This window comes from Cupressus sempervirens, chromosome 7, assembly GCF_028749045.1.
Source record: "Cupressus sempervirens isolate cs-2001-9-10 chromosome 7, ASM2874904v1, whole genome shotgun sequence".
Classification (NCBI taxonomy): Eukaryota; Viridiplantae; Streptophyta; class Pinopsida; order Cupressales; family Cupressaceae; genus Cupressus; species Cupressus sempervirens.
This window is the reverse complement of record NC_143124.1, coordinates 392,051,463-392,078,961: the sequence shown is the minus strand read 5'-3', so window position 1 is coordinate 392,078,961 and position 27,499 is coordinate 392,051,463. Positions and strand designations below refer to the sequence as shown.

At 34.9% G+C, this 27,499-nt stretch overlaps 2 pseudogenes; both read left to right on the top strand.

Moving 5' to 3' along the window:
* The first annotated feature begins 1,429 nt into the window (after nucleotides 1-1,429).
* LOC149547162 (UPF0235 protein At5g63440-like) lies at nucleotides 1,430-8,070 on the top strand (annotated as a pseudogene).
* Nucleotides 8,071-8,244: 174 nt separating this feature from the next.
* Nucleotides 8,245-8,895, top strand: LOC149547161 (UPF0235 protein At5g63440 pseudogene; annotated as a pseudogene).
* The last annotated feature ends 18,604 nt before the right edge of the window (nucleotides 8,896-27,499 follow it).

Below are 27,499 nucleotides of genomic sequence, written 5' to 3'. Positions count from 1 at the left end.
AATGATGAAATTCCTATTGTGTTTCATTTTAGAGGTTAAAAACTTATTATGTTTCAAATTTGAGCCTATGATGAATCTATTTGATAAGTTTTCAAATGCGATTCCAAATGCAATTTCTAACTTTTTGCTGGTGTCAAGAAGTGCAGATTTGTTAGTACCCCTGTTCATGATATCATAACTTTGAATCCATGCTAGGTGAGATCAAATGGATTGTACCACTATGTTTTACTCCAAAAATACTTCAAGTGTTCCAATTTTCAAGTCTTGAAAAATATGTGTGTACACTTTCCCAGGTCCATTCCATTTGGAAAAAAGGCTTTTTTGCCATTGTTTCCAGTCATCAAATTCTAAGTAGCCCACTTTGACTGCTCGCCATTTGCACCCAATCATTCGTCATGAGCCCAAATCCTAGATTTATACTCTCCTCATGAAAGTGAACCAATGCCCCAGTTTTTGTCTCCCCAAGTGTCAATTTGCCCGCAAAGCCAAATTCAAACGCAATTTATTATTTTTTGACATGTTTTCTTGCAAGTAGTTCTAAGAAAGAAAATTTGACAGTCAATACCTTTTGACTGAGAATTTTTCATGAGATGAGATTTGACAAGGTAGGAGTATACAGAACAAAGAATCAGTATGTTTGATTTCAAAGCTCGGCCAAAGGTTTGGATCAATTTTTAAAGCCAGTCAAAAGACCCTCTGGCATTAAATTGACAATTTGCAGATTAATGGTAAAATAAGTTGTAATTGATGGTTCAGTAATCAAATTTGATTCTAATCAAGATGACAAGTTGAGCGGATCAATTTGGCACTTCAAGTATCAGAACACAAATTTTTTTTAGCCAGGCCCACTTTAGGGCCTGACTGATTCCATCATATCAATTAATGTCATGGATATCAAGGTTATGTTACTGGTCCTAATGTTTGCATTTGATAAACATCTTAATATGCAAGAAATGGATCAGTGCTACATTAGTAAATTTTAACATAGTAGAGGTGACAATGGATGAGCTCTCTTGGGAAGTTCCCATTGCTCACCCAAGATGAGGCAATTACATAGATCTACTCTTCTCCAATAGATGACCTTACAAAGGGGATGGAACAACAAGTCAAAGCTATTGGTGGTGGAAGATTTATCTGCTCGAGAGGTGTATGAAAATATTTTACTTGTAGTGTAGCCATAGAAGTTATTGTATTTCATTTGAATTTGTTTTTCTATCTCAAATAGTTATTTTATGACTTCTCATTGTGCCTACCAATCTGATGTTAATCATAAAATTATGTGCTACATTTTTAATTAGCCGTCTCTGCAAAAAATGCTCATGCAGCTTATATGAGATGGATCATTTGGATGTGCATGGTGAATTCTTTTTCCAATTGTTGCCCTCCTAATTAGAAAAGAAGCAAAGCAAAGCAAAGAGTAAAAATTCCCAAGTGAACAACACACACATATTCTAGTGAGGATGTTGTACTAGATGGCCCCGACTTAGATCTTTATGTCTATTACTACAAGCACTGCAGTGCTCATGTATTCATTACAGATACTCAATTACTAGAAATGCCAAAAAGAAAAATAGATAAAGCATATGTTCTTGACAAAAAGAAACATCTGGCAAGAGTTAATATTGCTGAATTGAGAAAATTTCTTTTGAAACAGGGTGAGGGAAAGGTGGAAAAGCAATTTTGTATGGCATGTGTTGGTTGTTGACTATTCGTATGCTATCATTTTGAGGAGGATTTGAAAGCTGCTCCTTATATATATGTTGCAAATGGTGCTCTTAGCTCAGTTGCAGCATAAACAAATCCTCAGGATGACCCTCTACCACCTTGTATCTCACAATTAGAAGGGAGACTTGTCTAGGTGGCAATAGAATTGAAGATCGTGAACAATGCTCAACAATCACAAGAGTAAATGTGAATGATGTTTGTGTGCCAACAACAGCACCTACAGCTCATGGGGGGGCTAAAAAGAAGTCAAGGAAAAGTGTCTTACTAGTGTAGGAAAAGTGTCTTACTAGTGTATCTTAATCACATAGATCGGATATCTGAGTATATGAGTATGTATCAGGTATCCATATGTATGTGATTAATTCATGGAATTGCCCAATAGATAAGGCACTGATCAGCTATAGGATCATTAGTTCTTACTGTTGCATATTAGGAGTTTTGTTGAATTCAACATTATTAATCAAATGTTTTTCCCCCTTTCATGTTGAAGAGTTGAAAAGTCTAACCCTCATTCTTCTTGTGAATTTCATAGATTTGCATTTAGCTACTATAGATCTATGTTATTGCATAAGTTATTAGGAGATATAAGGGTTAAATCTCCTTTGATAGATTTAGGAGTATGTTTTTGCACTAGTACCATATTGATTGAATCTGAGGTCCACCTGCCTAGGTTTTGTAGAGCCTAAAGTAGAAGAAGGGTCAAGCCTTATAGTTGGCCCAAGACTACAGTCGAGCGTATCCTTCATAGGAATTTGCTAGCCTTAGATGCATTGGTTTGGTTTCTTGGTCATTTTCAAAACTGTTAAATTAGGAGCCAACAAAATGGCAACTTTTATGGGGAGTCTATGAAGGAATTCATTGATAAGGAGCTAGAAATATCTTATATATTTTTCATATTCAGTTTTGTATGCAATTTTTTCTGTTCCCTAGTTAAGCTTTATGCTTGGACAATAGTAGCTTTAAAGGTTTGAATGCAGATTATGTTGCTACTAAGTTTCATTTTCAATCAATTCAATCATTTTTTATTTTCAAAGTGTTTTTGTAAATTTAGAGTTAGAATTGATCAAAAGTGACTTCTCTCTTCTAAGTGTTTAATGATTTGCAAGTCCTACAAGTTGAAAATCCAATTCAGATTTGTCAATGTATGAATCATATTTTAAATCTTTCTCACAATTATGAGTAGCGACTCTCTAAGAGATCTCTAAACCAGTGTAGATCGGTTACATATAATTATTTTTAGGATATTTCAATTTAATTGTGTAGATCTAAAAGTTATGTTAAGTTTTAAGCAAGAAGAGAGATATATGAGTTCTTGACTAATGAGTTTTAAAGTGCTGACTGATTTTCTATCACAAGAAATTTTAAGTGATAAAAATGAATCACAGCAGTGATTTCATTTAGTTCTCCTCAAGGAGATGGCAACTCTATAAGGATTCGACTAGTGGTGTGAAGAATTGAGATTAGCACCTATGCCAATCAGCATATCAATGTTTTCATATAGCAACACTAAAGATATTTTACACTTTCATGTGATTTCATTAGCATGAAAGTATGTTCTACATATGTGTTCTCCATCAAGTGGTATTTCCAACACTATGAGGAGGAGAATAGTTTGAAAAGTTTCACACACTTCATTGGATTGAGTTTTAGCTTGTTGTATTTAATTTTGTGAAGTGTATTTGAAAAGAGTTATTTGGTAGAAGGATGTATAGATCTGCTGCAAATTATGAATTTAAGATTTATTATGGGTGAATGAGTTTCAAATCTTTGAAGAATGTCAAGTTTCATTTCATCTAGTATGCAGCTTGTCAGTGAAATTTCTAGATCTATTTCTACCAAGCGGTATATGTCATTAAATTTCAATGGTATTCATGGTTCCCAAACATCATTCCTAATGATGTTAGAAATAAATTGCCTAAGTTTAGTGGGAACCATCTTGTTTTAGCTAGTCATCATGTTGAGTTATTCAATGAATTGATGGGTGACTATGAGATTGCTCATGAGGACATGCACATGAATTATTTGTTCAAACTTTGGAGGGTGATACTAGAGACTAGTTTTCTTTTCTACCAGCATGTTCTATTTCATCTTGGGGTGAGTTGCATTCCGCCTTCATGGAGCAATTTGGAGAAAGGGTAAGCATATATGATTCTTATAATAAATTTTTAAGGATTCACATTAATAGTGGTGAATTGGTTCCTCAATTTAACATCAGATTTGCAAGAGTTTTGAATGAGATCCCTAAGAGTTATAGACCTAATGATCAAATGTGTTTAGTTGTTTACTTTGATGCATTTGACAAGAAAATGAACTATCTACTAAGGGATAAAGAACCATAGACATTATATCAGGCTTTTATGACCGCTAGGGATATTGAAAATGATTTGAAGTATGGATTGATTAGAGGTCATTTTTCTATGAATGATTTTCGGTATAATGGTTATGAAAGAAAACTAGAACATAGTGTTGATGCTTCAATTTCAAATCAGCTTATCAATACCCCTGTTGTAAGTTTTAGTCAAGTAGGAAATTCAGATCAGACTGTGTGTATAAGGAAGGTTAGTTTGGTTACAAATGAGGACACATATGTTCATGATGTTATAGGAGTAAGATGCATTTCAGACTTTGATAGGGTTGAGCACTATGTTGATTTTATGAATCAAGGTTTAGTTACAATAGTAATTTTTTCTCAGGATAATTATATGTATGATGGTGTAACTAATGCTTCAAAATTTGAGATCATTACACCTAGATCTCAATCTTGTGCAAGTGAGGAGGCTAAACGTTATGTCTTTGGTCATGAATTTGATATTGTTGATCTGACATGCCATGGAGAGATAACACAAGATGAAGAGTGTGAACCACATTTATCTCAGTCACAGGCAAAAGAACATAGTGTACATTTTTGTAATGTTTTAGTAGTAGATGATAAGGTGGATTCACTTGATTAGTCAGATATGCAAGAAATGATTTATCTTATTGATATATTGTATTATGTTGAGAATGTTATAAAGGTTGAAGTTGAAGGATATGCATCTCAATATGAGTATGAAGAAGCTGAAAGTCATCTTTCAAATGATGAAGGTGAACTTGTTGATCCAATGAATTGTGAAGAAGTGTCATGTGAAGACAATGGTGAGAGTTGTTGCTCAAGTCAGGAAGAGGACAGTGCTAATATATGTTCATCTTCATGTGAATCAAATGCGAATTGGGAAGAAGAAAGCAATGACTAGAGTGAGTACTGTTATGCAAGTAAAGGTATGAGTACTACTTCTAAATCTACAAGTGAAATTCCATTTCAGAATTGTGTAAATCAGTTTGAGGTTGAAAGCTATGAAGAAGGTCTACACAATATGAAGAAAAAGAGATTATCCATAGGGACGGATTACCTAATTATGTAGATGAATGTCTTAAGAAAAAGTGCAGTAGAAATCAACAATATATAAATGATTTTGAGATTAATGCATTAGCACCTATTGGTAAGGCAAATGATGATTTATTTACAAGACATTTGAATCACCTTAATGGAGACAATGCAAGTAATATTGATTCATATTCTACATGCTTCATTGCTAGAGTTGATGGTGTGTCTTCTTGTGATGATTCTAGTTTTTCTTCTTCATATGTTGAAAATGTCCATGACAATGATGTTAGAAATGGTTTTAAAGTTTTCACTAATCCATTATATGGTGAGGAGTTTGATGTTGATTAGCACATCACATATCATAATGTCTACAAAGGCGCTTTGCATGAACTTAACAATCCTCTTTTTGAAGAACACATGGACGATTTAGATTTAGTTAAGGATGATCTTAATGATGATACATTATCCTACTATTATAAGAGATCAATTTTTTCTTCTTCAAAGTTTGATGGTGATTATGAGGATGATGTTGCATCTCATAATATGGATGACAATGTGTTTGATGAGGTTATTATTGAAGATCAGTGTACACCTTGTACTAAGTTTTACGATGAATATTCTAATGAGATGACTAATTTATTTTCTGATTTCAAAGGACCATTTGAGAATTCTAGATATGTTTCAAACTATGACATTGATGATATGTGTGAATACAAGTCTGATTGCTCATATGAATACTCTTTGGTTATGCATATGGATACACAATTTCAAGGTATGTGTGATCCCTTTCCCCATGTTGAATATGATGCCTTCATATTCAAGACTGATAGCATGCTTGATTCATTTAATAAAGAAGAGTTTTAGTTTCAATCTGATATGTTTGAGCATGCTGATCAAAACTTTCATAATGAGCAAGTTGTAGAAAATGAAGCTAGTTGTTATATGCATTATGAAAGTGAAGTTGTAGATTCAATTTTCCCAAGTGAGTTGAATCAGAATGTTGATCTGATTGGTGAAATTGATAGAAGTAATGTTTCCAATTTACCTCATGAAAGTGTAGATGACAATCAGATTTATGACAGAGGTAAGGAGTTTTGGTGAAGTCCAGTGGCCCGAGGTCATCGTTTGTACATAATAGAGGTAGTTCTTTTTGCTTTCAATAAACTGTTCGAGAGAAAGCTTTTGTTGTTTTAGTAATGGTCTACTTCTACCAGAGATTTGAATTCTTTCCATTCCTATAAGGGGCATGTATCCCCAAATAGATTTATTGTTGGGACTCACAAGCGAAGCCCTAATTTTGAGTACCATTGAGAAAAATGATGCCTATAAAATCTTTAAATGCATACGTACCTAGTTTTACCTGTGAGGCCTAAGAGGTGTTTAATGTTTCTAGAACCTTTCATTTAGTGTATCCACTTGTCCCATGAAGTTAAACTATCATTCTAAGCCATTCCGTGAAGTCCCATTTTGAGCATTTGTCAAATCTGCATTTTTGCTCAAGTGTCAAATAGCAATAGAAGGCTATGTTTGTGATTAAATATCTTGTACCAAGTTATGTTTCATGACTTGCTACTTTGGGAATATTTATTTTCCATACCATAGAGCCTATTTTTCAAATTTTGAGTTGTTTTGAATCTATTTGATTAGGTTTTGAATCCCTCAAAGTTGGTCATTTATTGTTGTCATGCTGATGCAAAATGTTCAAAATTCTGGGAAGCCCTGTTTGACTTGTTATAACTTCAACCCAATTGATTGAAATGATGAAATTCCTATTGCGTTGCATTTTAGAGGTCAAAAACTTGTTATGTTTCAAGTTTGAGCTTATGAAAAATCTATTTGATCAGTTTTCAAATGCAATTTCTAACTTTTTACTGGTGTCAAGAAGTGCAGATTTGTCAGTACCCCTGTTCATGATGTCATAACTTTGAATCCATGATAGGTGAGATCAAATGGATTGTACCATTATGTTGTACTCCAAAAATACTTCAAGTGTGCCAGTTTTCAAGTCTTGACAAATCTATTTGCACACTTTCCCATGTCCATTCCATTTGCAAAAAATGTTTTTCTACCATTATTTTCAGTCATCAAATTTTGAGTAGCCCACTTTGACCGCTCACCATTTGCGCCCAGTTATTTTTCATGAGCCCAAATCCTAGATTTATACTCTCCTCATGATAGTGAACCAGTGCCCCAATTTTTGTCTCCCCAAGTGTTAGTTTTCCCTATTTTCAAAGCCAAATCCAAATGCAATGTATTGTTTTGACATGTTTTCTTACAGGAAGTTCTAAGAGGGCAACTTTGACAGTCAATATCTTTTGACTTAGAATTATTCATGAGATGAGATTTGACATGGTAGGAGTATACAGAACAAAGAATTAGTATGCTTGATTTTAGAGCCTGGCTAGAGGTTTGGATTAGTTTTTAAAGCTGGTCAAAAGACCCTCTGGCATTAAATTGACAATTTTTCAGATTAATGGTAAAATAATTTGTAATTGATGGTTCAGTAATCAAATTTGATTCTAATCAAGATGATAGGTTGAATGGATCAATTTGGCACTTCAGGTGTCCAAAAATGAAATTTTTTTTAGTCGAACCCACTTTAGAGCCCGACTAATTCCATCAGATCAATTAATGTCGTGGATATCAAGGTTATGTTACTAGTCCTAATATTTGCATTTGTTAAACATCTTGATATGATTATATCTTTATTTTTAAAAAAGGATGTATGGATTATACACAACATGAATAGTAAAGAAATAGATCAATGCCACATTAGTAAATTTTAACATAGCAGAGGTGACAATGCATGAGCACTCTTGGGAAGTTCCCATTGCTCAACCGAGATGAGGCAATTACATGGATCTACTCTTCTCCAATAGATGACCTTATAGAGGGGATGGAATAAGTCAAAGTGATTGGTGGTGGAAGATTTATCTTCTCAAGAGGTGTATGAAAAGCTTTTACTTGCAGTGCAGCCATAGAAGTTATTGTATTTCATTTGAATTTTTTTTTCTATCTCAAATAGTTATTTTATGACTTCTCATTGTGCCTACCAATATGATGTTGATCATAAAATTATGTGCTACATTTGTAATTAGCCCTCTCTGCAAAAAAATTTTCATCCAACTTATATGAGATGGATCATTTGGATGTGGATGGTGAATTCTTTTTCCAATTGTTGTCTTCCTAATCAAAAAAGAAGCAAAGAAAAACAAAGAGTAAAAATTCCCAAGCGAACAACACACATGTATTCTAGTGAGGATGTTGCACTAGATGGCCCTGACTCAGATCTTTATGTCTATTACTACAAGCACTACAGTGCTCATGTATTCATTACAGATACTCAATTACAAGAAATGCCAACAAGAAAGATAGATAAAGCATATGTTCTTAACAAAAGCCAACATTTGGCAAGAGTTAATATTGCTGAATTGGGCAAATTTATTTTTAAATGAGGTGAGGAAAAGGTGGGAAAGAAATTTTGTATGGCATGTTTTGGTTGTGGACTATTCATTTGCTATCATTCTGAGGAGGATTTGGAAGCTACTCCTTACATATATGCTACAGATGGTACTCTTAGCTCAGTTGCAGCAGAAACAAATCCTTAGGATGCCCCTATACCACCTTGTATCTTACAATTAGAAGGGGGACTTGTCCAAGTGGCAATAGAAGTTGAAGATCATGCACAACGCTCAACAATCACAAGAGTAAATGCAGATGATGTTCGCATGATAGTAGCAGCACATATAGCTTATAAGGGAGTTAAAAAGAAGTTGAGGCAAAGTGTAAGATGCAACCAGCAATAGAAGGCCACTGCAAACAAAGAAAAGACAAAAGGAGCCCTTGATAAATGAAGAAATGTAGGCAAAACCAATGTCCCACATTGGTACCATGGGAAACTTTTTATCTTTTTAAATACTCTTCTACACCATAAGATGGTTGTCCAAAAGACAATGGCTTTTGAAGTTGCAAGCATGAGTCGTGGGCCTAACTCAGTTGTGGATAGCTAGTAGGTCACCTAGACAAAATTTTGAACAAACCAACATGTATGCTGATGTGGCAAATCAAAGACCAAATGCTTAGATTGTGACACATGTCTGCGTCAAAGGGCTAGTGTATGAGTACAAAATAAAGATATCTGGTAGTTAAGTAATGCGGGAATGCACCTTGCTGACACATGTCAATAGACCCCACTCAGAGGTGATGTCACATACCTACAACAGAGACATGAGGTGGACCCAGTAGTAAATCCTAAGATGACACATGGTGACTGGCAGAAGCTTAAATGATGAAGGCATCAGATCATGCCACATGGCAAGATGGACGGTGGGTGCTTGTACACAATACGAAGATGCAAGATGGTTAAGAAATGCGGGTAAGTAGGGAAGTGCCATGTGGCAGCGAGCTCAATTTGCAATGATGTGGCTTAGAGGTCAACCAATCAAAGACTGCCATGTAGCACCCAGTCAAAGGAGGGTTGACCCAAAAATTGAAGGGTGAGGGAAAAAATAAAATAATTTTTAAATGTCTTTTAAAAATGTTTTATTAGAAAAAATGCACGTACAGAAATATTTTAAATTCAAAAGGATTTTATTCTAAAGTTGAAACATTAGAAATTATTTATGAATTTCAAGTTCAGTCAAAGAGCCATAGTAGGGGGTACTTTTCAAATCAACTTTCAGGGGGTTTCTGGAAGGCTAGTATAGTGATATTATATATCACCGAAATTGAGAGAAGACAAATTTTTCAATTCTAGAGTTTTCTTTCACATAGGAAGCAGTATATTTGAGCTATAGTAGGTTTTGTCCTAGATTCCTAATTTGCAATTGTATTTTGGTGTCGAAGTTCAAAACTGATTTCTAGCATGGAAATGACCTGAATGTGAGTAAAAGATAGTGAAAATGCAGTTGGGGTCGAATTTGATCACTTTTAAGTTAGTTAAATGGGGTTTTCATTAGCATTTCATGAGGCAGTTCAAATTTTTGGTGACACAAAAGTTTTCATCATTTCAATAGAGATTTTTTCAAATTAGTTATAGAATAACAATGAAAACCATATCAGATCAAATGGGTAGAAAGAGGAAAGAGGTTTTGTAACTGCAAAGGATGGAATTTCAAGTGGACACATGTCATTCTAAGATCAGATCTAGGAATTCATCTTTGTCTATATCTTTCTTTCTTTCATCCATTGTAGGGGTCTCAGTTTTCACTGTGAAACTGGTTTGTTCCAATCTTGAGTTTTCTCAGATCTGTGATACAATTATTGGTTGGAAATTCTCAATCTTTCTGTGAGACCACTTTGTTGGATCCAAAATTGTGATTCCACCTTCATTCTTCAGCATATTCTCTCTTGTATGAATAGCAATAGGAAAGATAATACATCAAGTTCAGATCTGTTAAGTATTTTCATGTTTTGATTTCATGCATATGAATGTATTATTTCAAGGAAATAAATACAAAAATAGCAGATGATTGAGTTTCATTTTAAATCTTGCCTCCTTTCTCATTGAGTTGTAATGTTTTATGATCTTTGAACAAAGAGCCTAGGTCATAGTTGCAATCCCTTAAGGTTGTATGTTGTTTCATTGTTGCTTATAATTCAAGGAGTTATGTAAATTCTTCAGGGAAATCAACAAGGTTGCAAGTTTATTGATGAGGATATCAGGTAAGAATGAGATTTAGATTGAACACAGATGTTTATTTACAAGGTGAATAGATAGATTAGATATCTGAGTATATGAGTATGTATCAGGTATCCATATGTATGTGATTAATTCATGGAATTTCCCAATAGATAAGGAACTGATCAACTATAGGATCATTAGTTCTTACTGTTGCATATTAGGGGTTTTGTTGAATTCAACATTATTAATCAAATGTTTTTCCCCCTTTAATGTTGAAGAGCTGAAAAGTCTAACTCTTACTCTACTTGTGAATTGCATAGGTTTGCATTTAGCTACCATAGATATGTGTTATTACATGAGTTATTAGGAGATATAAGGGTTAAATATGCTTTGATAGATTTAGGCATATGTTTTTGCACTGGTACCATATTGATTGAATCTGAGGTCGACCTACATAGGTTTTGTAGAGCCTGAAGTAGAAGAAGGGTCAAGCCTTATAGTTAGCCCAAGACTATAGTCGAGTGTATCTGTCATAGGAATTTGCTAGCCTTAGATGCATTGGTCTAGTTTCTTGGTCATTTTCAAAACTGTTGAATCAGGAGCCAACATTAACTATGTAGTTCAAAATTGAATAGCATAAATAAATGTCAAGAAGATGAAAACATTACTAACCAATGCAATATTTACCTTAGGGGACATCCTTGTAATTATATGCCCATTAGCTTAAGGTTCCCAATACTACCCTCTTCAAATTTAAATCACAACTAGATAAGTATTTAATATAATGAACAAGTCATACATGACTAACTCTAAACCCCTATGATCTATTTACTTTTGCTATCATTAAAGGTAGTGATGTATGCTAAGAAGGATATGCTTTTTATTACGAGGTGTGGGAGAGTAGGTGGTGGTACTTGTCATTATTCCACTATTACTTCACATGGATTTTGGGTCTTCTTGGTTTTATTCATTGTGTTTCCATTTACTTCTTGCATTTTAGATAATTCTATAATTTCTATGAAGAGAATGGGAAGCTAAAGAAGACATCGGGAGTTAGCTAGCTATGACAAATGGAGGAAGACAACGAATATTTGGGAAGTTATGAGTAAAGGGGGCATAGCTACATTTCTGGAGAAACTGCACAGGGGAAATTCCCAAGTTACTCAATTGTTCTTGCAAAATTGGAATAAGGGTTGCTTGACTATGAATGAAAGGAAGTTCTCTATCATGGAGGAGTATATTCCAAGGTCATTGGCATCTAGATAGTCAAAAAGAATTTTTACATACATAAGAAGATCTCTGACTCTATTGTTGATACCTTCCTAAAGATGCCTAAGGAGAGGAAGAAACTGGTTAAGAAAAAAGGTAATACTTACTTTCAGCCCAATTCTTTAGAGAAATTCTAGAGGTTTATCCTTAGGGCTATAGTTTCCTATGTATTCTTGATGATAGGTTCTCTAGGGTTTATACATATCATTTAGTCATGTTAAATCACTTTAGGCACAATGTAAAACTTTCTATTCCTTTTTATCTATACTCCTTGTTAAAAAATAGCATCAATGGGGCAAGAGATCAAAGCATAACCAACCCCCCACTTTATGATGGCCTCATGATTCTTATTTATGAGGACATCAAAGATAATGCTATGGGGAAGTTCATAGATACCAAGCATGCTAAGGGCCAAGGACATGATTCTAATGATTATGAAGAATCCTTGAACCAGGAGGATAGTGATGGCTTTAACAGTGATGAGGACTCTAAACCTAACAATAGCAAGAAGAAACCACCCAAAGGGAAAGCTTTTAGAGCTTAGCTATTGAAAGGGTCTACCAAAGTTTCACCATGTAGCCCTAGTGAGTCTGACATTGAGCTCAGTTCTAGTGATGATGATATGGACATGGATATGGAGGATTTGGATGCTACTAGTAAGACTAGCTTTGCTAATAGATAGAAGAAGAAAGGAAAGCCCAAGAAGCCCCTAAAAAAAAAGGAGGTGTCCTCCTTTGAGGATGAGGATGAGGAAGGAGAGGAAGAGGTTGTTATTAAGAGAAAAACCCCTCTAAAAAAATGAGAGTAGCCATTCAAGAGGAGATAATGGGATACACGAAGGATAGGGAGCACAACCCTATCAACAATTTGGATGTAGGAGACTAATGGGGCAATGAGAGTCCTATCAATCCTGTGGAAGATCAAATGAAAGACCAAACAATGTTTGTTACTACCTTTGCCAAAGGGAGGCTGAAAACCTAGAAAAATATGAACATGCACAACATTTAGCTTGGGGTCGCTAGGGAAACTATCAACATGCAAATTCATGAGGACATGAAAGAGAAGGTGGAACTTTAGAAGCTCATAGACCCTATGATGTTGATCATGAGTGACTTTAGCAAGGAATATAACATTAATAATCTCAATAATGCTAAGAATAATATGATGGACAACTTCAAGTCCATTAAATGGTTGTACCACTAGATTGTTGAGATGATGGATAGAATGAGTCTGTTGGAAGGAAAGAAGACTATTGGGGAGGGGGAGAGTGTTGAATCCAACCAGTGTGTGGACCTCACCACCTTCTATGGGCTAGAAGCTAAAGTGTTGGATCTTACCAATAAAGTGGAGGCCACTTAGGCTACTATGCAGGGCATAGCTAACCAAAGCTACCATATCCTAAAGGCCTCCAATAAAAACCTCAAGGTAGTAGCTAGTAAGCTGGAAAGCATTAGTAGGTGATCATAATTGTAGAAGAGGGTGGTGTTGGATTTGAGACTGAAAGCCTAGGGAAAAGGACTAGAGCCAGAAAGAAGAAGAAAGCCTCTAAGTACAACAATGAGCATACTGAGATCAAGGAGGCTACTAAGAAGATGGACACTCTAGAGAAGGAGGCTACAAATCTCCTTATGAATATGGATTAATTTTTTACTAGTTTTGTTTGTTATTTTTTGCTAGTTCTAGTTGTCCTTTTGTTGATGGCCTTTATCGCTAGACTTTTTGTTCATTGTCCTTATGTTGTTCTGTTGTATGTTGTCATTGAATTTTATTGAATATCTATTATGTTATGTAAAGGGTTTTAGGGATCCTTCAAAACCTATTTTCCCTATTAAAAAAATAAATATTAAAAAAAAAATTACTAAGATTAAAACATACTAAAATACCACTTAATAAAAGAGATAGGACCCATCATATTCATTAAATACTAACCACATGATTAACTACATATTAAAATATCTAACTAAAAGTGATTACTATCAAATCCTGCTTAATACATATTAAAATTATTAAATACTAATCATATAAGAAAATTCCTAAACACTAATTAGAGCTACTAAATATTGACTACATTCCAATCACCAAATACTAATCATATTAAAATTACTAAGTTAACTACCCCTAAATCCTAGGCTAAACTCCTTACACAAGAAAAGTGGCCCACTTTTCCTAAACACATCCCAAGGCCACAAGTGCCATTACCCAGGGAGAGAAGACTTCCTTAAGGATTGACATCATACTAAGGGAATAAGGTACACATGGGGGGGTGAGAAGTAAAGAGGCTTTAGGAAAAGGGTTATCCTACCAACTCAAACTCCTTTCAACTACGCAAAATAAATCAAAATGAATGCCTAGCTCATAGTAGCTCATAAGTCAACATGGGTGTCAAGATCTACATGTGTCTGGGTGGAGAGTAAGTGGATTAAGTGGGGATTGGACTGCTAGTTTACTTAGGAAGGGACTTGAGGGAAATGTTGGGGAAAGTGCCCATCAAATAACACCACCTCTCATGAGTTCCTATTAAATGTTTTTTTTGCTTGCCCAGACTTATGTTAATAAGACTAGCATGTGTTTGGGAAGTGAGGTGAGAGTGGAGTCCCATCCCTTTTCCCACTTGTCAAAACAAGCACATTAAATAGAATAAGTCATAGGGGGGCAATGACTTCCATAATAGGTTTTAATATCTTTTTTTTTTAATCTTCTAATAGACTCTATTTTAAATTTGGAAAGAGAATAATACAAGGATATTCTCTATTGCAAGTTCTTTTAGAACTTAATTTATATCCCATAAATTTTCCAGAGAGAAAATTTTCTCTCCTAGAAAGTGTATGGGCATGTGTATTTTTTTTCTAAGTTCTCTTTCTCCTTGTTATATATTGTCTTTAATATCAATGTGATTTATTAATTTAGTGGGATTTTATGTTATTAGCTCAATGTTTTATTAGACATTACTACATAGCTTCTTTAATGTATTTACTTAATCCATTTGATTCTAATGGTTAAAATTATATGAAAGTAACTCCACATACATGATATCCATTTCTTCAATTTATGAATTCTATTGAATTTGATAGCTAGATTAAGCACATTATTCACATGAAATGAATAAAATCTTATAAAGTTTATCGATATTATTTCTTATTAAGTTATTTTGTCATGTGCAATCTTTCACTACAATATTGAAATCTATAATGCAATATCAACTTTACTCCTAATACATCTTGTTTGCAACCTAATCAAGGCTTCCATGTTCATTTCATGCACTCAAATTTTCAATAGAATGGAATTGTAAACTTTGTTACATTTTCATTGAACTTTCTTCATGAAATCATTCAACTTTTCTTTCATTGCTACTACTCCACAAGGAGAGGGATTAACTAAATAATTTCTAATCAATGATATCAAAAGTGCATTTTTATTCCAACTTTTAGATTCATACAATACAATAAGCTATACAAATGGAGTGGAAACTTCATCACTCCCTCATTACAATACATGGAGAAAATAAAGATAATTAATGGAGAAAACTCTCCAATATCACACTTGATCATGACAATCATGAAATCCTTTCTTCACAAGGCTCCAATAGGTATTTCAAAGACCCCCAAGCTATCCAAAAAGGATCTAAAAAACCTATAAATAAGATTTGGATATACCATGGAGATCTCACCTCCCAACATAGGCCTCAAGGAGACCACCCACTAAGCTAAGAGAACCAATAACCAATGGGTGACAATCAAGATCAAACCACAAAAAAAATAACACCCATCCAAGGTATACACAATGAGATTTACCTTGAACCCATGGTAAAGGGGTGAAGGTGGACTACCATGTAGGAAATTCCAAATGTAGAACATATAAGAAAAATGGCTCTTCCAAGGCTAGAATTCACATACAAATTTTATACTTTCTTCTCCTTATCTCCCCCAAAACAAGATCAATAACATTGGCATGCTAGGGCCCATACACCTTGCATTTCTTCCCCTTTCTCTCCATGATAAGAGATCCTACACTTTCATGGAGTCCAACTAACCCCTTCCCTTATACTTGACCATTTATTTCCTATCCAAGGGTGGGTAATGTCATTACACCCTTCATAGTTCCCTCATACTATCCAAGGGTGGGTAATGTCATTACACCCTTCATAGTTCCCTCATACAAAAAAATATCCAAATATGAACAAAACAAGAATTAAATCAAAGCCAAAATCTCATCCCTCACAATACAATATCACAAATTACATATGCACATATGCAAGAGATCGCAAGCACATACTAATCTATTTTCAAAACTAGAAGAAAATTTCCATGGCAATGGAGATGACTAACCTTCCCAAGTGTTATGGTAAAATGTTGTTTGAGCCCTTTTCCTTGCTCCCAAACTAAAACCCTAATGTCTCTAAAGATAGAGAGTGGGTGAACACCCACTAACTTCTCTATGGGCCTCTAAAAAGGCCTCCAAAATCTACCCACCAACTAGAAATAAATTCAAAATTGGCCCTAAGTCCCTTGGTCATCATCATGTCCCTTATCATAAATGCAATATTGGAAAGGATTTTGGGTTTGGAGAAAGTTAAGAATTCACCCAATTTTCAGAACATGTGGAAAATGGGATATTTAAAGGGTCACAAAAGTCATTGGAGGTTCTAGCAGTGTTAAAAATTTCCCTTATCCATACCCCTAACACTTAGGTACTTAGATTTCACTAAAATTTTCCCCTAGGACCACTTTTTTGGCCTCTAGAAGTGACTAGAAAAATTGAATTCAAAAAACCTAATTGGTAGGACTTTATAAGTATCTCAAATCAAGGGGGATTTAATTAGGCTCCTAAAAGTCAATTAGGTTAGGGATTACATTGCCAACCTTGGTAGACATGTCATTTACACATACACATGATAAGTGTCAAGTGACACTAGAAAAATCACATTGCATAACATCTGACATGTCACTAATTACATAATGAAATCACCTAATACATACATACATATTACGATCATGAATTAAATCACTGAACAATGAGGTTTGAATCTCTTCATTAGATTCAACCTTGGTTTTTTAAGTTTGCATATAGGGTTGGTTATTATTTCTCTGATAACTTTCCATGGTAACTTTCCTCCACACTCAATTCAAATATCAACAGTTTGATGAAATCACATGTATATATAAACCAAATTGCATAATCAATTGACTGAACATTCTACATTCTCATTTTAGTAAAATTTTCCTGATTTTGCATGCACATTGATTAAATATAATTGATTTTCATAATTAAATTAACCATTTAACATCTATAATCACATTCCAATGAACTTATCATTTCTAAATAGTATGCGTATAAAAAAAAACCTATGTAATTCAAATGTCATGATGTAGTCCATCGGTTTCAGTCTTCAACTTTTAAAACATAATTCATCAATTATTCTAAATGTAATTCCAATCAATTTAATATTATCAAATTGAACTATTTGAATGCATATAACATAATCATCAAGGTACAATAAATAACATCATCATCATAAGGTAAAACTCCACACAACATCATTAGTAGAAATCAATGTTTAAACACTCAAACAATGTAGCAAGTCTTGAACCATAGGGTATCAAAACATGAATCATCTGATATTGAATTCCATTAGAAAACCTAAACCATAAAACCTTAATTCATACCCATCATCAAAATCATCTAAGTCCATAACTTCTATCACCTAGTCATGCAGATGTATCCTAGAGAACGCATGCAATGTTTATGATTTAAACCATAATTTTGAGCAACCAAATAACTCATCCCAATACAGAAGTATAACCTCTTGTAGATAATATCCTAACAACCTTAACAAATCATAATGTACTCTTAATATTTGTAATTAGGATACTTAAGGTCACTACTAGTGAGTTGATAATATTTTTCTTTGAATTTGCAATGATTCATAAGAGGGTAATGTTTGCCATATTTTCCCTCCTACCAATATTTGAATTTCAATTGATGGTAACATGGTCAATGGTTATATTCAAGTATTTAATCATTCAATGCTATATAAATATGAAAAAACTTAATAAACTTTAATATATTTCCATATATTGCTAAGTTTGTTTGACGGCCCCCATAGCTTTCTCCATCGTCAGATCTTGAAGGATCGACGATTGTCGCATTCCCACTTTTAGAAGATGCAAGGTTTTTAGACAATATGGGAAAGTAAGATTTTTCCATGTGGATTTTTCAGGGCTAGTTTCTTTGAGTTGGTTGTGGAAGCCAACGTGGATAGGTCAGAGTAGTGTGGCAGGATGACAACTTTTCATTGGTCAAATGTTGACTATGCAAGGGGTGGGCTAGCACATGTCTTCATTGTCAACTATAAGAGAATCCATGGTTTTTGTTTTGTTGTGATGGAAAGTTGTACGAGGCATATACAAAGTGATAATGCAACATGTCGACATGTGTCTCAAGAGGCTTGGGTGGAGAGTAAGTAGTTGGCAATGGCAATTAAGATCTTATTCACAAAGTCACAAGTATTTCATATTAAGTTAAGTTCAGACCGTGATATCATGAACAATATGTTGGTAGTTAGGTTCCCATGGTTCACAGGGTTGTTGACATCTGTTGTTAGTTAAAAAAATTGTGGAGATGATGTGAAAGCTTAGAATCATGCAGTCATCAAGTTGCGGAGATGTTGGAGACAAGTTAATAAAGGTAGAAAGTTGACAAAGTTGCGACTGGGATAGTGTGGTTAACTCATGAAGACTTTATAAGCTAGCGAGAGGAAATAATATCATTGATTCATATGGTTCATCCTAGTTGGTTGACTTAGTTGATTGCTGATTCTTGATGATTTATTGAGCCAGGGATGGAAGAAAGTAATTTTTTTGCATGATCTAATCTCCATGATCAATCCCAACTACTCCTGAATGAATGCCATGCTAAAAAGACATGAAAGACACATTTCCTTACGACTAGTTGTCCATTTAAAGATTTTTATAGTTGTCCATCTTAAGATTTTTAGCATTAATGGCATTGTTTTATGTCACCTTTAGGGTTTCTTCTAGTCAAGTTTTGATGATTTTCATGCCTCTGAAGGTGTACTAGTTCAAATCTCACCCAATCACCCTCTGACAGTCTTAAATGCATGAATGAGGTTGTAAAAAAATCTATGAATTATACTTAAACTATAAAAGCACATTTCAAAGCTTTTGAAAGGGTCAATTCTTCTCTATTTTCTTTGGCATTACTTTGGCATGCAAATTGTGAATTCCCTTTGCCTTTGAACTTCATGATATTTTTCTTTATCTCTTTCAACCATTGATGTACTGTGTGAGATTCATTTTCCTCTCATCAATGTATTGTGGTTATTTTTCATTTTCATGACTGTATCTCTTTTGGCCTATAAATGATATATTGTGAAACTCTTCTTCCTTGTCTCATTTGTCTAGTTATCTGATCTACATGTAATTGTTTGATTAAAAAAGTTTAAACCCATATATTTTGATGTCATGATAGTTAACTATGTATGAATGGGCAGAGATAGGGTCGAACACTCTATTTTGGTGCATCAGCCCCTTAGGATGGATTAGGTAAATGTTTCATGCATGCTTTCTTCTCTTTTCCTCTCCAAGTGTAGTTTAGGTTCATCTTGATAGCAAAGGAAGTTGGCCTTCTTTAGAGACTCAACCTCATTATTCAAGTCCCACAACTTGGAGGTTGTTTCCATGTTTCACAAGGTTGCCTATAGGTAAAAACTTTAGGCAAGGGTGTAAACTTTTGTGACAACAACTTTTGGCACACTTGGTGGGACTAACACTTGAAGTATTATAAGGTCACTGGTGTCAAAGAAGGAAAGTTCCCATATATGTTGAGAATATAGTGTTGCTCTCAGTATTCCAAGCCCTCAAGAGGCTCATTTTCAAGTACTTGGTGACTCCATCTCTACAATATGGTTCCTAGACCAAATTTTTTGTGATTCATGCCCAAGACTCACACAAGGGCATCTTCTAGAAGCAACTTTCAATATTCAAAAATCTCATTTTCAAACCCTAGAAGGAAAAGAAAGAATTTATCTTTATCACCAGTCAAGAGTGTTGCAATAAATCATTCACCTTTAAGGTCTCTTTCCAATCCCACTATTGATAGGTCACAGCCTAGGTTGTCATATTTTCATTTAAATAGATCATTTTTTCATATGGCTCTACCTAGGGCTCATATCTTTTCCACCTTCAATGGTGGAAGTCCCCTTTTTCTAGCTGAAAGACATGACATACCAGTATCAACTCTAAAGAGCATCTCTAATTTTACTAGTGAGACCTCTACTTCTCCTTTTGAGCATATCCAAGAAATATCTAATGTTTACAATATCCATGGGATTACAAAAGATGATGTTGTTGGTAGGCTTCTAGCTTCATCCTTAATAGGGAAAGCACTACAAGGTATAGAGGTTTCCCTCACAACTTTATTACTAATTAGGTTGGCTTAGAAGCAGGGATTTCTAAGAATTTTGAGGACAAAATTGATCATCTATCACTTTTAGAATAGCTAGCCACTATCAAAAGGGCACCACATGAGTACATGACTGATTTTAACTATAGATTTCAAAAAATATCGGATAAAATACCCACTATAGTAAATCCTACCCTTGGTAGTGCATTCTTGCATTATCTAAGAGCCTTAAACAATGATATTTCCACTACAATCCAAATTATGGGAGGGGATACATTACTTGATGCTTATGAGATAGCAATAAGGGTAGAAAACATTTTGATATAGGGAGGCAAGCTAGCTCCAAGGCCTCCTATGTTCTTCTTCCCTAATATGCCAAATCACTAACTAGCAGTAGCTACTTTTCCCACATCTTCCACATCACAACCCCTTGTTCTAGCCCCTCAAGCCTCCACATCATCTAGTAAGCTAGGAGAGTTGAAGGCCCTAATGCAAGATATTGGGAAAAAGTTTCACATTCAAGACAAGAGGTTGGAGGATAGCTTCTTTATGATTCAGAGGGTGAGCAACAAGGTGTTAACTTTGGAGAGGCAATAGGCTCATGGTAATAAGGTTCCTCAACTACAATATCAAGCTCCTTTGAATGATAGGCCTCCAAATCAAAATCAAGGGAATATTTATTTCAATCAAAATAGGCAGAATGGTCATGCTTCTACTTCAAATGCATATCAAAGTAGGGCCTTAGTCCCTCAAAACAATATGGCTCAAGATCATGATTTTTGTCCCGCCTACAATTACTCCTATGCCTATTGTATGTGTCAAAAGTTCAAATCTTGTTTAGCTTTGACCACTCAAAAACCTGTAATAGGGAAATCATATAATGTAAGCCAACCCAATGATGCCTCACATTTGCAACAACAGGTTAATTTCTCCTTCATGAATCACCAAGTAGAAGAACATTTTCATGTTAACCAAGACCCTATTGTTCACAATAGTAGGAGAAAGAGAAGAGCCATTGAAGATGCTACCCCTCCTCCTCCTAATCAAACCTCAACATCAAATATTATTCCTCATGTGCCAATAGTAAATGATCGATCAAATATTCCTCAATAGTGAAGGAAAAATAATACTAGAAAATATGTGAATGATCCTTAGGTTATTCCATCTCAACCTCCTACACATTCAACTCCCAAATTTTCTACCAAAGCACCTAATGCATCATTCAGTGTGGTGGACCAGCTGAAGAAAACAAATGTGAAAATTTCCATGTGGGATGATGTTGCTACTATACCTATGCAAAAGAGGTTGTTGCGGTAGGAATTAGAGGGCATTGAATCAAAGGATTTTTCAACTAGCACAAAGAGTGCCACAAGCCTCATATAACCATCAAAGGAAGGAGAAATTAGTAAGAAGATTAAACCTCCTCCATTTTATGTTTCTATGATTATAGGAGTTAAACTGGAACATAATTTCATGATTGATTCAGGGGCTAGTAGTTCAGTGATGCCTAAGTGTGTTACTGATGTCCTAGGAATGAAATATGAGCCCATTGTTAGGGATGTGTTGCAATTGGATAGTAGTACTATCAAGACTATAGTAATCCTTAGAAATGTTGAAATGGCCTTACATGCATTCCCTAGGTGTACTATAGTTCAAGATATATCAGTTGTTGAAGTTAAGCCATACTTTTTCCTTTGTCTCTCAAGAGACTTCACTACACAAATAGGTGGCTACATATACTTAGATTGGTCATACATGTTTTTTAGAACAAGATATGGAACTAAAGCTTCAATTAGAGTAGAGCCCTTAACCCTCAATCATATTGATCCCTACACTCCTAATCTCATCAATATGAATTGCACTATCCTAGAGATAGATGAAAATGACATAGTAGATGAACCTGTCACTTCCCTAGCAGAGATACTTGATTTCCTCTTAGATGAACAGGTTGATGCATATCTATTTGATCCTATATTAGAAACCCTTGAGATAGGTCGTGGCACATAGCGTATATTAGAAGAGGATGCTCTTGTCCCTAACCTTATGAAGACCAAGGAGAATACAAGTGGGATATGGAGTATGTACTTTGATGGATCAAGGAATAAAAATGGATTAGGGGCTAGTGTGATGTTGGTTTCTCCTACACTAGAAAGATACTACTTCTCATTTAGGCTTCAATTCAATTGTACTAATAACATAGCAGAGTATGAGGCATTGATTCAAGGTCTTCGACTTTCTCTAAAAAGAGGAATTCAAGCCTTAAGTGTATATGGAGATAGTGAGTTGATTTTCCATTAAGTGAGAAGTCATAATGTCACTAAAAATGGTTTGCTCAGACCTTATAAACATAGAGTGTGGGATTTTCTTGAAGGTTTCAATGCATTTATTATTTAAAGCATCCCTAGAAAAGAGAGTAAACATGTTGATAGACTTGCAATAGTTGGTGCATCTTATGATGTGCCAAGGAGCCTTGGAGATGAAAAGAAGCAATGTATTAGAGTGGTGGCTAGGCCTGCTATCCCTGATAATAATGTCAATTGGCAAGTGTTTTAATCTGATGCACAAATTTCTTTTAGAATGAACTAGAGTTTTCAAATAGAAATTAGTCAAGGTTACATGATCAGTATGGGTATCAGATCATTAATCTCAGTTCCAACAAGGTGCCTAAGGGTCTAATTACCTTAGAAAGTGCCTTCACTCCTAATGATCAAGCAAGATATAGAGGTATGAACCTTGCTGCAAGTAAGGATGGCCATATACCAATCATGGTTGCTAATGGAAGGACCCTAAACATGGGAAACGTATGTATTGAAGTAGAACAAGAAAATTGCATTCGTCTATGCCAAGAATTTAGTGATGTTTTTGCATGGACATATGATGACCTAAAGGGTTTTGACCCAAGCCTATTTCAGCATACCATAGATTTGAATGATAATGCCAAACTAGCAAGAAAAAAGCAAAGGCCAATGAATCCTAAAACTAAATTATTAATGAGAAAGGAGTTATCCAAGCTAATACATGCCAACAAAATCTTCCCTATTAAGCATTCCTCTTGGGTAGCTAACCTTGTCCTTGTTAGGAAGAAGAGTGGGAAGATTAGGCTATGTGTAGACTTTAGAGATCTTAACCAAGCCTCCCTTAAGGATTACCATCCTCTCCTTTCCATGGAACAAATATTATCCAAGGTTAGTGGTTCAGAAAGATTTTCTTTCTTGGATGGATTTTCAAGCTGCAATCAAGTGTTGGTTAAGAAAGCTAATAGATATAAGACTACATTTACCACAAAGTGGGGCACCTGTGCTTATGGTAAAATGACATTTGGGCTCAAAAATGTAGGTACCACTTTCTAAAAGGTAATGGAGATGGCCTTTAATAATATGATAGAAAAAATTGTATTGGTCTATCTTGATGACATTACAGTATACTTAAAGAATGTGATAGATCATTTTGGCTATATCAGACAACTGTTCATAAGATGTAGACAGTATGGAGTATCTTTGAATCCAATTAAGTGTGTATTTTTCACTAACCAAGGAAAGTTGGTAGGAAAAAATGTATCCAAGGATGGTCTAACCATTGATCAAAAAAGAACTAAGGCTGTTCTTGCTCTTTCTCTTCCTAGCCACAAGAAAGGGTTGCAAATTTTTCTTGGTAGGATAAATTTTGTACAGAGATTCATTCCTTATTTAGCTACCATGGTGAAACATCTTATAGTTATTCTCAAGAAGAACATGGTCTTTGCATGGACCAAGGAAGGGAAAGCAAGTTCCGAAGAGATCAAAGTAGCCATAGCCTCAGCCCCTACTCTCATCAATTCAAATTTTGAGAAAGATTTCATTCTTTACACCTTAGGAGGTGAGTCAAGTATTTCTATCATTTTGAGTCAATTTAATGATAAGAATGAAGAAAAGCCCATTGCTTTCTTTAGTGAAGGGCTTAAACAACATGAAGATAACTAGAGTAATGTGGGAAAAAAAGCCCTTGCAGACATAAGATCTTTGAAGAAATTAAGATATCTTCTATCCCAAAATAAGATTCATTTGCTAGTGCCCCATGCAAGTGTCAAGGATCTCCTTTTGAGCAAAGAAATCAATGCTAAAAGAGTAGGTTGGATTACTAAAGTGATGGAGTAAGATGTGGACATCCAAGTCACTAAATTGGTAAGAGAGAAAGGGTTGTGCAAGTAGATGATCTCATCTCAAGAATTAGAAGATGAAGTTTCCTTGGTATTGATAGATCATCAAGAGGCAAGAGATGAGAATTCAAGGAGTTGGATAGGTGACATGATGACCTTCTTAGCAAGAAATGAATATCCTCATGGATTGGATAGAGCTAAAAGAAGAAAGTTCAAATTGTAGTCAATATTTTATGCCATAGTTGATGGTAATCTTTTTAGGAAGGACTTCAATGGAGCTTTGTTAATATGTATTGATGTAGATCAAGCTGAGAGAATGATTAAGGAGCTTCATGATGGTCCTAATGGTGGCTATTTTTCAACAACAACCACTACCATGAAGATAATAAGAGCTAGTTATTATTGGCCATCCCCATTCCATGATCCCATAGGCATGTAAGCAAGTGTGAAAAATGTGCCTTCTTTTTAGGTAATCAAAGGCTTGTGGCCCTTCCACTTCATCCTATTCAAGTGGATCAACCTTTTGCTCAATGACCAGCTCTGGCCATAAATGGATTCAAGTTGCGACAGATTACTATACCAAGTGGACAAGGGCAATTGCATTAAAGGATGCTACTGAGAATTTAGTTGTTAAGTTCTTAGATGGAATCATAACAAGGTTTGGTATTCCTTCCACCATCATTTTAGATAATGTATATCAACAAATTGATATGCTTCTATAGGCTAGAGTTTTTCTTTGGCTTCTATAGGCTAGAGCACATAAGTATTCTTTTGATTTCCTATAAGATTATGTTGATTGTTTTTCATAAATGATTTCTCTTAGCTCTTTTAGGTCTCTTTTCTCAATTGTTAGCTTCAAAAAGTAAGTTGTTGAATTAATTGGCGTAACATATATTTATTAATTGAAAAGTAAATAAATGACTAATTGGGCAACAAATGCACTTTTAATAATTACTTTTCATTGATAGACATTCTTTTTAGCTGATAGAGATTCCCTTACACCAATAATGCTACTCCACTTCCGATAGTCATTCTACTATAGTGATAATTGTTCATCTTTAAACTTAACAAAACTAAATGTTTAATAATTTAGTGCTCATTTTAACATTCATCTTATTCATCTCATAAGGGACAAAGTTAATTTAGCCATTCTTTATGAGTCCCTAAGTAGTACTTGCTTAGTTTGATGACATAACTTCTTGACTTGAGTTTGATGATTTAATTCTAGATGTATTCTCATATTCCTTCTTAACACAAATCTACTTCATGTTGTTCTCGATTGGTTCCCTTTTTATTTCCTCTTTTCCTTCTTTGTTTCCATCTTTAACTTGTCGATACCTATAGTATTGTGCTATGTGTCCATACTTATAACATGATGTAGCATGTTGTTCATGTTGATCTCCATAACCTTGTATTTCCTCTTAAGTTCGTAAATCTACAATACTTTCATATGTATCCAAAGTATGCACAATTTTTCCATATTGTACTTCTTGGTTTCCTTGATAGTGAAGTTCTAGATCTGTCATGTTCAGTTTTGTGACTAGATTTGTTGCATGCATGATAATATCCTATGAAGTTTCCTTCTTGTGAGGTGTTGTTTGTTCTCATCCTGCACTCTCTTTCTTTATGTCTAGATTTGTTGCAACTACGATAATTGTTAAAGTAATTAGGTATTTTCTAATTAACTCTAGTTCGCTTAAGCTAAACTTTAGGTATCTAATAATTAATATCTTTTATTAATTATTATGATACGACCTAGATTAAATTATCTTCCTATATTTAATAATTATCTTGTAATTATTAAATACCCTAAAGAGTTTTACATTACCTTTTTGGGTTTTGATCTCCTTTATAAGGATGATCTCTCGTTGTATTTTTAACACATATCTTTTCTTTATCTGAGAGTACAATTTTCATATTTTTAAACCAAACCCTTACCTCTTCTTATCATTTTCATCTCTATGATAGGTTTTCTACGTGCAGGTATTCAAGGGCTTTTGGCTTTGATTTGTGTATTTGCTCAAATCCTACACGATATTAGAGCCAGATCTGCTACAACTTATTCAATATTTGGAGAAAAAGGGAGAGCAAGGGTTTGATGAATCAAATCTAGAGTTTTTTGGTTTTATTTCCTAAGAAAATAGGGTGGTCACTAATTTTTGGATCAGTTTGAGGCAAAACAGACTTCATGGATGGATCTAGAAGGCATCAAAACCCTTGTTTCCATACAAAGTTTGTCCATTTTGGACAACGTTGATCTAGGAGGGAAAAAAAATTGCTTGGTAGGGCCATACAGGGTCCTACACACATTATGAGGCAATTTATTGCAATTTTTTTTAAAAATTGGCTTTTTTAGCCGCTGTGGTTAGAAAAAACTACTAGCAGTCACCAAAACTACTAGCAATTATGGTAAATCGTCAGCAATGACCCCTAGTAATCTTGTCGACCGTTGTAGTCCTAGCACTGCTAGCCACTAGAAGTCCACCCTTCCTCCACCATGATTGCAACTCAACCAGTGGTGCTACCCAATGCACCACCTCTGACTCCTACCTCTATCTAGACACCACCATTGCCACCTCTCTGCTGTCCCTATGGCTCAGTCACCACCTACGCCCACATTGCTCCTCTGGCACTTGCCATGTGGCACTAGTGCCATGTTAGCACTTGCTACGTGTCAAGTGCCACGTCACATTTTCTGGGCTCATACTGCCATATGGATGCCACATGGGAGTCTTTTTTTGCTGCAACGACTAGTAGGCCATCAAATTTTTTGCAATGAAATGATGATGTCAGCATGTTGTTAGCACTACATCAGCAACCCTACAAGCCCTTCAGGTTCTTTTTTGACCTACTGTTGGTTTTTTGGCTACAACTTGAGCATATAGAGGTCTTTGTTCGATTCGAAAGAAGTGTCAGAAAGCTAGTTCTAAGACAAAGACATTGGTGTAGGATTTTTTTGATT